At 45.1% G+C, this 14,176-nt stretch overlaps 1 protein-coding gene across 1 annotated transcript in view; it reads right to left on the bottom strand.

Annotated features, from left to right (window-relative positions):
- The window catches only part of PLEKHG3 (pleckstrin homology and RhoGEF domain containing G3), an 83,728-nt gene extending 69,835 nt beyond the window's left edge, over window positions 1-13,893 (bottom strand). The window contains exon 1 of the mRNA XM_041757699.1: window positions 13,870-13,893. The gene's annotated coding sequence lies outside the window, so the exon portion shown is untranslated. The remainder of the gene's footprint in view (window positions 1-13,869) is intronic.
- Window positions 13,894-14,176: the final 283 nt, after the last annotated feature.

Raw genomic sequence — 14,176 nt, forward strand, 5'->3', positions numbered from 1 at the left:
CTGCCACAAGCCTTTGCAAAGGGTCATGCCCAGGGAACTGAGCATCCTCCTGGGTCTTGAGCAGGGAGGAAGATGAGGGCAGAGGCATATGGAAAAGAGAAAGTGCCAGAATAGAGTGTGCTGTGGGAGGCTGCCTCTTTCCTTGTGTGACAATTCCTCCCTGATGTCACTGACCCCTTCACCTGACTCGGAGGCAGTCAGAGGGAGTCCAGGCTATAGCCAAGCCTTTTGCTAAAACTGGTATTAATACTGCTCCAGGGAACAGAAGGGGTAGGAAGGCAGGTTCCGTGTTCATTCAATTTCCTTCAAGGCTAAGTGATCTGGAACCCAGCTCTGAACTCAAAGTGCCAGGTCCTAGTCTACCTTCACAGACTACCCTTGGGCCTTAGAGCAAGGTACCCAACCTCCTGGTGCCTCGGTTTCTCCACCTGCAAAATGAGGGTGGTCACCAGAACTAACCCACTGGGCAGCAGTGGAGATGGAATGAGAGACTCCATATGCACTTGGCACATAAGAATGGCTCAAAAGAGGACAGCTGCTATGGGCATTATTAGTCTTTCCAGGTAGGAACCAAGGATCCTGAAATCTCAAGCTACTCTAGATGAAGCTAAAAAGAAGAGAATCACCAAGTCTCAGGCTAAAGAAACTTATTGACATCCTCAGTGAAATTGAAACCAGCTCCTCCAAGGCTGGTGGGGGTGGAGGTGAAATTCTCACAGTGGTGGGGAAGGGTTGCAGCTTTCCCTATCCATGGGGACACCCCACGAGATTAGGGAGAAATTTCCAGGGTAAGGCGAAAATTGGGAGACAGAGCCAAGAGATCCCACCATCCTTCCCATGGGGAGAATCTCCTGGCAGCCGGAGCCAACCTCGGAGGAAGCGGGTTTTGATTTTATTAAGGAAGTCAACACATTTCCTTCTGTCCAATGTGGACTCTGTGTTGTTCAAATTATTGGTTTCCAGGATGTGAAATGTCATTGTTGGATAGAGCCTGGAGGAGAATGAGCCAAATGCCTCTTTAGAAAGCTTCAGCCAACTATTGAAGAAAGTCTGCCTTCCCGCTAGACTTCACAATCACATGCCATTCAGAAAGCAGCAGTAACCGTTGAAGTGATAATAACAGTAAACTTTTTGTTTTTTAGCAATTGAGATAAAAGGCTTGAAACAATCCTGTTAAGCGAGTAGTATTATTATTTCCATTTTACAGAACAAGAGCCTGAGGCTTGATGAATTTAAATAGCCTGCTGGGGTCACAAGGACAACAGATGACTGAGAAGATATTTTGTGTTTTGCTGCTGTTGTTTTTTCTCCTCCCGCCCCCAGCTTTATTGGGACAAAACTGACAAATAATAGTGTGAACAGTTAAGGTATACAATGTGATGATTTGATTCACACAGATATTGTGAAATGATTACCACAATATGGTTAGCTAATCCATTCATTACCTCACATAGTTACCTTTTGTATGTGTGTCACTTAAGATCTATTCTTTTTTTTTTTTTTTAAGATTTTATTTATTTATTCAGAGGAGACACAGAGAGAAAGAGGCAGAGTCATAGGCAGAGGGAGAAGCAGGTTCCCTGCAAGGACTCGATCCCAGGACCCCGGGATCACAACCTGAGCCAAAGCCAGATGCTCAACTGCTGAACCAGCCAGGCGTCCCTAAGATTTATTCTCTTAGCAAATTTCAAAAATACAGTCCGGTACTGTGAACTATAGTTACCATGCTGTACATTTGATCAGAAAATTTGGGTCTGCTTGAATTCAGAGCCTAGGTTCTCACCAGTATCGTGTCTCTTAGAGGACATTTCAACCTAGTGAGAAAAGCATGTGTAAGATCTGCCCCCTTCAACTACCTTCGGGTATTTATTTTCTCTTAAGTTTCTGGGAAGTCTGAAAGCTCAGCCCCAAAGAAAAGAACAAGTAGCTCGTTTCTGCCCCCTAGAGGACACAACCTACATTACTGAGAATAGAGACAGGAAGGCAGTGTTTAACAAGTGTGCTCCAAATGCCAACAGGTTCAGGCCTGCAAGAAACAAATCTAAAACGAACACCCTTTAGTTTATGAAAAGTTGGTGATAACCGGTTGGGGATTTTCTGGACCGGGAGTGAGAACACTGTATCAAGGGCGGGACCTGCAGTAAGACTGGAGCATTCATTTTTAATACCGGCCCCCAGATGATTCTTATGCTCAGGCAAGTTTTTGGGAAACACAGATGCATATGATTCACTCATCTTACAAGGGTTGGAAGAGCGCCTCCCATCTACAGCCCATTATGACTTCAGCATGGGGCAGATGCCAAGGGGGGTGAGTAGGGTCTGTGCCTTCAGTCAATTACATCACCTCTCAGAGCCTTGGCTTCCTAATTTAGAAAATAACCCATTTTGTGACTGATATGGAAGCCAGGAGACCCAAGTTGTGCTTGCAGACAGGGTGTGCTTTACTTAATCTCCCAAACATCAGTTTCCCTGTCTGTAAATGAGGGGGTGAACACCCATCAAGTTTCCTTCCTGCTCCAAGATCCCTGAGTCTCTTTCTGTCTCTGTCCAGACCTCAACCCCCTGGCAAGAGGCTACAGGGAAGCCTTGGGTCACCTGCTTAGGAGGTTGGTCTCCACAAGGGTAGAGACCCACATCCTGCCACACTGCTCACAGCTCTTCTAGGAGCAGCTGGGGTCCAGAGCTTTGCATGCCCCTGTTGTTTGCATTCACAGCCACACTGTAGGATCCTTCTTTTCACTCCATGTGCCATGCAAAGCAGGACTTTTGCATGTTCACACAAAGATGCTGGGGAAAGTAAAGTTGATTTGGAAAAGGAAAGTTCTCTAGAAACCCAAAGATAAAGCTTCTGGGATCAGATTGACCAGTCTTCAGATCCTAGCTCTGCAACTCATTAGCGATGTGATTTTGGGCAAGTTACCCATTCCATACTTGGTACTCAACTGTAAAATGGGCATTAGAATAGTACCTATCTCATTGGGTTGTGTGAAAATGAAATGAGACAATGCTATGAAAAGTGGTTTTATTATATCTGGTACATTATGGGGATTCTGGAATGTTCCCTGACTGACACAACTGAGAAATGGCAAGGCAGTTCACAATCAGTACTCCACACAGACATTTAGCACCCAAGTGTCTCCTTCAGGGAACTCCAACTTGACCTCTGTAATGATCTGAAATGCCACTGTTCCCTTGCTCATGTTTAAAGGTGTTCCAATGGGGATCCCTGGGTGGCGCAGCGGTTTGGCGCCTGCCTTTGGCCCAGGGCGCGATCCTGGAGACCCGGGATCGAATCCCACGTCGGGCTCCCGGTGCATGGAGCCTGCTTCTCCCTCTGCCTGTGTCTCTGCCTCTCTCTATCTCTCTGTGACTATCATAAATAAATAAAAATTAAAAAAAAAATAAAGGTGTTCCAATGAAGCCAAGCCTTCCTCCCCACATTTCTCAAGGTGAGTCTTTAGTGGGTCCTTGGTCTCATGGGGCCACTACACGCCACAGTGCCAAGTCCTTGGATGGTAGCCCATCTGGGTTTGAGGCTGCAGGAAAAGAGATGCATGAGGGGCCCAGAGCAGGCCAAGGCCTCACTGAGGTGCTCTGCAGGAGCCAGCCCAACAAGCAAGGCCTAGAAGAGCATGGCCCTGCTTCACAATTTGCAGTTGAAGGGTGAATAATTATTGGCCTTGCCCTTATAATATGCTACTGCTTTTGACTAAAATTGAACAAAAGTACGATCCACAAGAACACTCAGGCACTGCAAGGTGGCAGCAAACAAGCACATAGGATTGGCCAGAAAGAGTACTAATATCTAAAGAGCAAATTACTGGTTTAATGAAGAGAAAGGTCTTAATAAGAACTGGCTTTAGCACAAAAACACAGCTTCTGAGGCTACACTATCTCACTCCAACCCAAGCAGACAGCTGGAGCTGGGGACCAGTGGGGCTGACTCCGGGGCAAGAGTGGGGGAACACAGATATGAGGCTCTGGCCTCACAACTGACAAAGGGCCCCACACTCTGGCTTTTGACATTATCTCCAAATGACAGGATTAAAGGAAGGTGATATTTGGGGTAGAACTCTAAACCTGTGTTCGATCACTGCCTATAGAGCACTTCGTGTAATATATTTAAAATATGTCCTGGAATTTATCTTGCAAAAGCAAAATTACCTTTCATTTTCTGTGGTCAAAGCATTAATCTGTCAAAGGTAAATATTTTAAATATATCACAGTTCTCAGTAATCTTTTCGGGGATAAGTGCATTTCTTCACATTTTTATTTATTTTATCTATCTATCTATTTTTTCTATTTATTTATTTTTAAAGTAAACTCTACAATAGACAAACTGTGGAAAGAGCCCAGATGTTCATCGACAGATGAATGGACAAAGAACTTTCCAGACAAGAAGGAAGACCCTGATTGAAGGGTCAGTCCTCCCTTCTCACTCAGAGGAGATGAATCTGCAAGGACAAACCCCCAAAATGCCTTTTGTTCAGCCAAACTGATGAAGGCCCCTAAGTATATTCCCACAGGGAGTTATGTCCCACTGTCCACACCAGGGTTTGAACCACAGACATTGCTCATTTTTCTGGATTCATAACAACTCTAAAGCCTGGCCCCAGATAGCACCAACTGTTTTTTTTTTTTTTCCCACCTCTTACGTAAACTACTATATATATATATATATGTATATATATATATATATACATATATATATATATGGTGTATAATGGAATACAACTCAGCCATCAAAAAAAAAGAAAGAAATCTTGCCATTTGCAACAACATGGATGGAACTAGAGGATATTATACTGAGTAAAATAAGTCAATCAGAGAAAGACAATTATCATATGATCGCATTCATATGTGAAATTTAAGAGACAAAACAGGGGATCGCTGGGTGGTGCAGCAGTTTGGCGCCTGCCTTTGGCCCAGGGTGCGATCCTGGAGACCCGGGATCAAGTCTCACGTCGGGCTCCCGGTGCATGGAGCCTGCTTCTGCTTCTCCCTCTGCCTCTGTCTCTGCCTCTCTCTCTCTCTGTGTGTGTGACTATCATAAATCAAAACTATCATAAATAGTCAAAATAGACAAAACAGAGGATCATAAGGGAAAAGAGGAAAAAATAAAACAAGATGAAATCAGAGGGAGACTAACCATAAGAGACAATCACAGGAAACAAACTGAGGGTCACTAGAGGGGAAGGGGATGGGGGGATGGAGTAACTGGGTGATGGACATTAAGGATGGCATGTGAGATGGGTGTTATATAAGATTGATGAATCACTGACCTCTACCTCTGAAACTAATAATATATATTAATTAATTGAATTTAAATACAATTAAAAAAATAAAGTAAGCTCTACTAGACCCAACATGGGGCTTGAACTCATGAACTTGAGATCAAAAGTCACATGTTCTATTTTGACTGAGACAGCTAAGGTCCCCTATACTAGGAGCTTTAAAAAAATGCATGTGGAGTTGGATGCCTGGGTGGCTCAGCAGTTGGGCATCTGCCTTTGGCTCAGGGTGTGATCCTGGGATCCGGGATCGCGTCCCACATCAGGCTCCTGCAGGGAGCCTGCTTCTCCCTCTGCCTATGTCTCTGTCTCTCATGAATGGATGAATCTTTAAAAAAAAAAAAAATGCATGTGGGGCACCCGGCTGGCTCAATTAGTTGTTTGACTCTTGATTTTGGCTCAGGTCATGATCTCGGGGTTGTGAGATCAAGCCCTGTGTTGGGCTCCTGGCTCAGCAGGGAGTCTGCTTAAGATTCCCTCTCCCTCTCCCCTCTCAAGATAAATAAATCTTTAAAAAAATGCATGTAGCTGTGGGTCAGTCTTGACCTCCAAGAGGCCTTTTCAGAGCTAGGACCTGGTGATGACAGCAAAGAATCATTGCAGTCCTCGTTGTAACTGTGTCTGTCCTGCAAAAATGGTTTCTCCCTTTTCCAAATAGTTTTTTCTCAGGATCTCTGTGCTTTCCGGACAAGAAGGAAGACGCTGATTGAAGGGTCAGTCCTCTCTTCTCACTCAGAGGAGATGAATCTGCAAGGACAAACCCCCAAAATGCCTTTTGTTCAGCCAAACTGATGAAGGCCCCTAAGTATATTCCCACAGGGAGTGTATGTCCCACTGTCCACACCAGGGTTTGAACCACAGACATTGCTCATTTTTCTGGATTCATAACAACTCTAAAGCCTGGCCCCAGATAGCAGCAACTGTTTTTTTTTTCCCCACCTCTTACGTAAACTACCAAAGCCTACAGTAAAATACATCAAAATTCTAACTTGAGTATTTGCCACCTGTCCCTGTCTGATTAAGATGATGTGGTTGGCCTCCATATCTAGGATGTTTTTGTTAATCTGACATGCCTAAGAAATCAGTCCCAAGGAAATAGGGTGAAAGCCTCCCTCTCCAAACTTCCTTTCTTGAAGTTGATAAAAATGTCAGTGATGGACCACATCCAGCAAGAGTGCTGGCAGCCAACACACAATCTCATATGAATCACAGCCACGCCCTTTTCTCACACAGAGTGCCAGCAGCTCAACTTTCAGAGCCCGCTTTTCACACACACTATGGCTAACAGGAACATCCAGAAAGTCCTAGAGGTGAACCAGAGTGCTCTGAGTTTGCATCTTTCTCAGGGATGAATTGTTCACTCAATATTTTTTTTCTTTTTTTAAATTTATTATTTATGATAGTCACACAGAGAGAGAGAGGCAGAGGAAGAAGCAGGCTCCATGCACCGGGAGCCCAACGTGGGATTCGATCCCGGGTCTCCAGGATCGCGCCCTGGGCCAAAGGCAGGCGCCAAACCGCTGCGCCACCCAGGGATCCCTTGTTCACTCAATAAACACATATATAAATGCTTTTTTAAGGTAGTATCTTTAAAAATTGAGACATAATTCACAGAACATAAAATTTACCACTTACAGTTCACAACTCAGTGTTTTTTAGTATATTTCCTCCATTATACAATCATTGCTTTCTAATTCCAGAGCATTTCCGTCATGACATGAAACTTCATAAGTCACTTTCCCTTTCCTCTTCCCCCAGCCCCTAGCAATCACTGATCTACCGTGAGTCTTTATGATTTACCTATTCTGCATGTTTCTAAAGTGAAATCATACTTTCTGCAGCCTTTTGTGTCTGGTTTCTTTCACGTAGCCAGCATTTGCAAGGCTCCATGTTATACCCATGTTGCAATGTGTACAGTGTTGCCGAAACACATTCTGTTGTATGGATACACCACTTTTTATTCACACATGCATGAGTTGAACATTTGGGTTGTTTCCAGTTTTTGGCTATTATGAATAATGTTGTTATGAACATTCCTGTACAAGTGTGTGTGAGGACCTATGTTTTCAGTTCTCTTGGGTGTACAGCTAGGAGTGGAATTGCTGGGTTATACGGCAACTCTGTTTAACTGCTCGAGGAATTGCCAGACTATTCGCCCACTCAGTACATATTAACCGAGCCCCACTATGCTGCTATGTTAGAAACCAACAGCACCTAGCCACCTGCCCCTATGGAGCATATAGTTCAGCAAGAGAAGGAGGCATTAAACAGATAATTAAAAATAGATTGTTTGGGCACCCGCATGGCTCAGTGGTTGAGTGTCTGCCTTCGGCTCAGGTCATGACCCCCGGGTCCTGCATGGGGCTTTCTTCTCATCGGGAGCTTGCTTCTCCCTCTCCCTCTGCCTGTCACTCTGCCTACTGGTGCTCTCTCTCTCTCTCTCTCTGCCAAATAAATAAATAAAGTATTTTTTAAAATTTTAAAAATAGATTGTTTTTTAGCACAATTGTACAAATGCTAAGAGGGAAGTTCAGGCTCCTGTGAGATTATAATGCAGGGAGGCCTCACCTGAGGATTGAACAAAGTCACAGGACAAGAATACAGACACTCTTGAACTATCAAATCCAGGGCCTGTGATACCAAAACAAAACAAAACAAACAAACATAAAAACCCCAAACTTCTCCTAAAAAAACCAAAATGAAGTTCTTGTAACTCAGTGGATTCCTGAAAGTTCTCACCATCTGGGGGCAGAGAAACACTACACAGTTGCTCCGGGAGCCTCTGAAGTGATTTATGAAGCTATTCAGACTTGGAAATGTAAGCAGCGAACAGGTTACAAAGTTGTTTTTTTTTTTTGTTTTTTGGGTTGTTTTTTTTTTTTTTAAGGTTTTATTTATTTATTTATTCATGAGAGACAGACAGACAGAGAGAGAGAGAGAGAGAGAGAGAGGCAGAGACACAGGCAGAGGGAGAAGCAGGCTCTGCGCAGGGAGCCCTATGCGGGACTCGATCCCGGGTCTCCAGGACCACACCCTGAGCTGTGAAGGCAGACGCCCAAACGCTGAGCCACCCAGGCGTCCCCAGGTTAAAAAGTTTGAGGATGATAATTCTCGACATCTCCCTTCAAGAAGCTGAAGGAACTCTCACTCTGACTTCCTCCTCCTCCTCCAGAGGGGCTCGGGGCCGTGCCTCCCTCAGGCCAAGGAGGATGGACCACGTTAGGCACCTGCGCTCTGCCTTCCCGACTCAGACCCCTGCAGCTTTTCCCTTGCTGGCAGCTATGCCCAACATTCACTTAAACAACATCAATGCCCTCTTGTTTAAAGTAGCAGTTAATTATCCAGCCTCTCACAAGAAGAAGGGAAGCCCTGAAAATGTCAGCATTGTATTTCCAGTGATGTGAAAGTTTGCTTTGACCTCAGGAGGTCAAAGTTGCCATATTTCAAGTGGCAGCAGAATCTACCAAGCTTTATTCCTGTTGAATTCACCCAAACTATTTGTACTTTGATCAAGATCCTGGGCTTGGTGCTATGGGAAGATACAAAACAACATAAGCATCCATATCAGTCACTGTCCTTAAGAGAGTATGTGGTGTGGGGCGCCTGGGTGGCTCAGTGGTTGAGCCTCTGCCTTCGGCTCAGGGCGTGATCTCAGGGTCCTGGGATCGAATCCAGCATCAGACTTCCCGTGGGGTGCCTGCTTCTCCCTCTGCCTATTTCTCTGCCTCTCTCTGTGTCTCTCATAAATAAATAAAATAAAATCTTAAAAAAAAAAAAAAGGAGTATGTGGTGAGAGAGAAGAGCTTAAGATAAGATACACATGGTACATAGGAATCCGAGGAGTGTCGGAGCCATAAAAGACATGGTCATGAGGGGGAGGAAGAGAGTTCCTTTTGGGTTAGGCTGGGAACCCCAGGCTTCGTGAAGCTGGTGGGACAGGCGACATGCAGATTTCTAGCAGGGGAGACGGCATCCCCGCAGGGCAGATGATGGGTGCAAAGACACAGTGGTAGGAATTTAAAGGACGTGTTAGGTCTGACATAGAGGTTCCTGAATGAAGCTTCATTTTTTTTTTTTTAAATGAGGCCACTTTGAAATCTCCAGTTTTTATCAGATAGTTCCAGTAAGACCCAAGATTTTTCCTTCATCCCTAAACAAACAGAGGTCCAACTGCTGGGATGCAGGGATCTGAACGAGAACACCACTACGGCCCTTCTGTTTCTTTTTCCTATGCTTCACCCTCAGCAGGGGAAATGCCCTACAACCCTGGGGGCCCTTCATGCTGATGACAGTGGACACATGAGAAAGGGCTCTTCCCCATCCTGGCTGGTGCTGGGTCCCTAAAGGAGCGGGGTGGGGCCTCCACTGGGGCTCTCTGGGATGGGCTGGATAGCCCCCTGCCACACACACACACACACACACACACACACACACACAGTGGTCCCACCCATCCCGTGAACAGGGCTTTTTGCTTTCCATCCTCTGTTTTAACACAGGTTGGTTCATTTCTATTCTACCCAGACTTTCTCCTCAGAGAAATCTTTGGAATTTCACTGTCCCCTTCCTTCACAGAGCTGGTTCTCAATACGGGAGCTACTTACGCTCCAGGAGGTGTTTTAGAAATTTGTGGAGGCTTTTCTTGGTTGTCTCAATGCTGGGAAGAGCACTATTGGCTTTTTGTAGGGAGAAATCAGGGAGACTGAATGTCCTCCTGCAATGTGCTGGAAAGTTCTGCAGGAATCAACCTATATCCCACACGAGGTTTGAATGTTCCATGAGACATTTCTAGAGGCAAAACCACCTACTTATAACACTTCGAGTCTTGAAACCTAAGTCCATCTTACACATAAATGCAGTGTATTTTTGCCTACTTTTATATGCCCAGTTTAACTGCCCATCCCCTCCCAGGAATGCAATTACCATGCACTTTCTTTTGTGTAGAATTTTACAGTATTCGCCATTTTGGAAAATCACACTACCTACAGCAACTCTGTTGGTGGCAGCCAAAGATGCCACACCAATATATGCCCCACTCCACATGCTCTTCTGACATGAACTTAATATTCTTCTACTGAGCTTGGAGCAGGGTGGGGGGTGCAGTGGATGAGGGGATAGAATACTTCCTTCCCCTTGCACTTGGCCAATGAATGTGGTAGAAGTAATACTGTGTGGGATGTCTGAAACTAGGTATGATGGTTAATTTTGCATGTCAATTTGGCTGGACCACAGTGCCCAGATATCTGGTCAAGCATTATTCTTGATGTTTCTGTGAAAGTGTTTTTGGATGAGACAATATTTAGGACTGTAGACTTTGAGTAAAGGAAATTGCTCTTCATAATGTAGGTGAGCCTCATCCAATCCGGTGAACACTCAAATAGAGCAAAAGGCTGATGTCCCCCGGGAAAGGGGAAATTCTGCAACCAATGGGCTTTGAACTTGAACTGCAGCAATGGCTCTTTGAGTCTCCAGCCTGCTGGCCCATTTTGCAGTTTTTGAACTTGCATTTTAGAATTACAAATTTGGACTTGTATATATATCTTACTGGTTCTGTTTCTCTTAAGAACTCTAATATACTAGGTCATAAAAGGCAATAAAGCCCTCACCTTGCTCTCTCTTTTCCTTTGAGTACTTGGAAAAAAGCCACTATATTGTGAGGAAGCCCAGGCAACATGGAGAAACCAAGTGTGGATATTCCTGACAATAGGTGCCTTGCTGGCAACCAACCTCAATAACCAGCCATCTTGGGGATCCCTGGGTGGCTCAGCGGTTTGGCGCCTGCCTTTGGCCCAGGGAGCGATCCTGGAGTCCCGGAATCGAGTCCCGTGTCAGGCTCCCGGCATGGAGCCGGCTTCTCCCTCTGCCTGTGTCTCTGCCTCTCTCTCTCTCTTTCTCTATCATAAATAAATAAAATCTTTTTAAAAAATAAATAAATAACCAGCCATCTGAGTAAAAGAGCCTTTGAACAACTCCAGCCCTCAGCCTTCATCAACAACTGCAATCTGAAGCCCCAGACATCATAGAGCAGATATTAGCCATCCTCACTGTGTTTGGTCTGAATTACTAATCAACAGAAACCTTGAGATAATAAATGATGAAAAAATTTTGCTTCAAGACTTAGTTCAAAAGTTTTTTTATCTAAATGATTTGATACTTGAAAGATAGGGTCCAGGGGCACCTGGGGTGCTCAGTCGGTTGTCAGACTCTTGATTTTGGCTCAGGTCATGATCTCAGGGTCATGAGATCAAGCCCCACCTTGGCTCCCCACTGATCATGGAGCCTGCTTAAGATTTTCTCTCTACCTCTCCCTCTGCCCCTCCCTACTCGCTCTGTCTTGCTCAAAGAAAGAAAGATAGGGTCCCTAAAGAGGATGAAGATTGAAATTTATTTTTTTAAAAGATTGTATTTATTTATTCATGAGAGACACACAGAGAGAGGCAGAGACACAAGCAGAGAGAGAAGCAGGCTCCCTGTAGGGAGCCCAATGCAGCACTCAATCCCAGGACCTCGGGATCACAACCTGAGCCAAAGGCAACCACTGAGCCACCCAGGGGTCCTGAAGATTAAAATTGAATAAAGCCTTTGCTATCAAACCTATGAAAAGTGAGCACACTCTACCTAATCTAGGAACACACCTGCCCTTGGTGATTACCTGAACAGGTGCTTTAGGTGATAAGGCAAAGTAAGGCCCAAACCACACACTCTGTAATATCTGGTCTGGAAAGATGCTACTGCCTGTCTCAGTGAGTACACACCCAGCCCCTCAGGGGTCTGGCTTCCCACATGCACCTCCAATCTGGGCCTGCCCACATTCAAGGGAAACTGATGGCCAGATTTGAGGAAGAAGCTGCTGGCCAGGAGTAACCAGCTGCTTTCCAGATCGTCTGAAACAAGGACATTTAGATGGTTCACCTTGGGATCCAGAGTCATGCCCTTTGGAGGCCTAGGGGAATTTCAATCAAGCCCCAGACTGTTCAGGAAGAGATAGAAGCTAGCCTCAGCAGGCCGCCACAAGCACAGGAAGCCCAGATTGTGAACCAAGCTGGAATGCCGGAGCTTTCCTTCAGACTTCAATGCTTAACTTGGGGAATCTGAATTCAGGCCAAAGAAAATAATTCTGACCAGTGGCTGGTCCCAAAGACAACAATGCCCATGATGACGGTGACATGTTCTCAAAGCAGAGCAGCAGGAGGGAGCCAGGGAAGGTCCCAGGCACAAAGCTGGGAAGCCAGTGTTCAGTACAATAAAAGTTGTTCATCCGCGTGAAGCATGTGCAGGCAATAAAGATAGAATTTATGGAGAGCTTGCTGTGTGCCAGGCACCAGGCTAAACCGTTTACAAACACGAGCTTATTGAATTCTTAAAATATCTTCTGAAGTAGGTACAGGATTTGCTCCACTTTATAGATGAGGACACAGACTTGGCCTGCAATGCAAGTCAGATAGGTTGCATTTCAAGCCTGTCCTCTTACCCACTTTGCTGTTATCCTGCATTCAAAGGCAGAGAGAGACTGTTCCCCACTTAATACCTGACCGTGTATTCCCCAACTACAAGACAAGCTCCTACATAACCACCATACAGCCATGACAATCAGGAAATTGACACTGATTCAATGATACCATGTGATCCACAGATCCCATTCAAATTTCACTGATTGTCCTAATTACGTCACTTACAAGTCCAGCATCCAAACTGGGATCCCACTTGCGTTCATTGTCATGTTCCTGAGTCTATTCCAACCTAGAACAGTTCCTCAGACATTCCTCATCTTTCATGACCTTGACATGTTTGAAGAGTACAGGCCAGTTACATTATGTCATGCCCGTCAATTTGAGTTTGTCTGATGCTTCTTCATGATTTATACATTTGGGGTGAGAATACCACAAAAATGGTGCTGTGCTCTTTTCAAGGGTATCATATTAGGAGGCACATGACATCAAGTTGTCCCATTACTCATAAACACAGAGGGGCTTTTAACCAAGGACTTGGGGTTACATGCTGAGAAGAAAGACAGTGAGAGCCTAGAATTTCGCCTCCACCTCTCCACCCCTCCACCCCCAGCTCAACAAATCCTCTTTTGAGGAAGAGGGGGACCAGCCGATCAGAGGCCAGACAGGGTCTAGAAGGGGAACGAGATTGCTGAAAGGTGTTAGGACAGAACAGACTGTGTTTATCAAAACTCATCCTGGGGAGAGAACTTTGGAGAACTTTGGTAGGAAGTTCTTTCACAGCTACTTGGGGAGGAGGGAAAGACCCCACAGGGGCATTCCCAAACAGCTGGAAGAGCAAAGAGCTGGATGGCAGCTAAAGAAAACACGAAGCTGCTTCAGGACAGGGAAGGGAAACATGAGGCAAGAAAAAAATGAGCAGGACAGGAGAACAAGAGGAGACAACAGCATCCTCACAAAGGCTCAAAGTATTTGCTTCATGTTCCTGCCTAGGTGTTTAAAAAGTCAGCTTAAACTAATATACACCAAGCCTAAGGATATAAAACCTATGACCTCTACGTCTTAAATGAAAACCCACTTGAATGGAAACAAAACAATGGGAAAAAATAAAAAGTAAGTTTATTTTGACGTACCTCTTAGTCAGTAGACTTGTAGCCAAATCACCTGTGCTAACAATCCCAGATCTTTGGGTCAATTCCTCAGTCTTGCTGAGACTCAGGTTTCTCATCTGTGAAATGAGGAGAAAAAGCAGCTCACAGCATTGCCCAGAGGACTAAAGACACGCCCGGTCATATATTCAGGCAACATTGATTGTGTGTCTCCTATGTGGCATCACTGTTCCTGGGCTGGGAATTCAGCAGAACACAGAACAGTCCCCACAGAGCTGACATCCGGGGGGCACAGTCTACCAGATGGTTCTGTAAGCTGTCGAGCACTAGG

The sequence above is a fragment of the Vulpes lagopus genome, chromosome 6 (assembly GCF_018345385.1).
Source record: "Vulpes lagopus strain Blue_001 chromosome 6, ASM1834538v1, whole genome shotgun sequence".
NCBI classification, from domain to species: domain Eukaryota; kingdom Metazoa; phylum Chordata; class Mammalia; order Carnivora; family Canidae; genus Vulpes; species Vulpes lagopus.